We start from the raw sequence: 1,280 nt of genomic DNA on the forward strand, positions 1-1,280 counted from the left end.
GTATGTCTCAGTTATTTATCAAAGACTGACCAGGTGCTTCTAGTGGTATGAACATTAAAAAGACATGGTCCCTTAGAGACATTAGACTGTTAGAAGAGGGACATGTACATAGACTGAACTGCCTTTCTGGCTCTTCCTGGGTATCCTGTTAATGTATTTCAGCTGGATTTGCAAATCTTCCAGAATTATAATAACCCTTAGCTCCAAATAGGTCACAGTCAATTGGATTGTTCACAAGTATTCTGCTTCCCCTTCCTGCAGGAATGTGGTAGGCTCACAATTCCTTGCCCACTTGAAACAGTCACCTGCTTCAGCCAATGAAATGTGTGACATATCTGAGAAGAAACTTAAGACCAGTGCACATCCTATTGTGTCTTTCCCTTGCCAAAGCAATTGACAGTTCTAATAGTGGAAGCTCTATCTACTTAGATCTTGCAATGAGGAGATACAGAACAGAACCTGAGCAGCAAAAACCACATGGGGCTCAATGGGCATTTCTTGGTGTTGGGTAAAGAAAGCCATTATAGAGTGTCCTAAGCGTTCTCCCCCTGGCCTCATGGATCCCTGTGCAAGGGCTCAGAGACACTCCGTTCCAAAGCTTATGTATGGGATTGTTTGCCTTGTGCTACTTGGCCTTCTTTGCATGGAGAATACCACTTTCTTATTAAGACGCTAGTATTTGGGATTTCCAGTTACTATACCATAACCCAGCCCATTCTGACTTATATTATTTCCCAGGCTCTGCTTTAAGCCACTTAGGTATAATGAGTCATTTAATTTTTATCACCACACTCCAGAGATAGTACTATCATCCCTATTCTAGAAGTGTGGAGATTAGGTGACAAATGGAGAATGTGGTAGAGCTGGGACTCAAACCTAGGGAGTTTGACTTCAGAGCTCATGATCTTAACCATTGTACCATACGGCCTCCTGATAACCCTGTGGCCTATTTCTTTTGCTCTCTCCCTGCTTCCTTAGACCTGACCCAGAGGCTAGGTCTGTACTCCTAAAATTCTGAACTCCAGGCCCTAGTTTGCCTGAGAAGGAGATTACCAGCCAATCCTTGGAGAAAGCCCATGTACAGCAATTCTATTACCATTTAACTATTTTCTCTGCTCCGCTTTGAGCACCTGGACTTTGAACATACCATCTAAGATATCCTCAATTGGGACATCCCAATTCCAGATTACCATGTTGGGGAGATCCTAACAAACCCGTAATTTAATCTGTGATATATAGGCAGTGTCTCGTCCATCAATAGCTCAGTCACTAACAATTAG

This window comes from Zalophus californianus, chromosome 4 (assembly GCF_009762305.2).
Source record: "Zalophus californianus isolate mZalCal1 chromosome 4, mZalCal1.pri.v2, whole genome shotgun sequence".
Taxonomy (NCBI): domain Eukaryota; kingdom Metazoa; phylum Chordata; class Mammalia; order Carnivora; family Otariidae; genus Zalophus; species Zalophus californianus.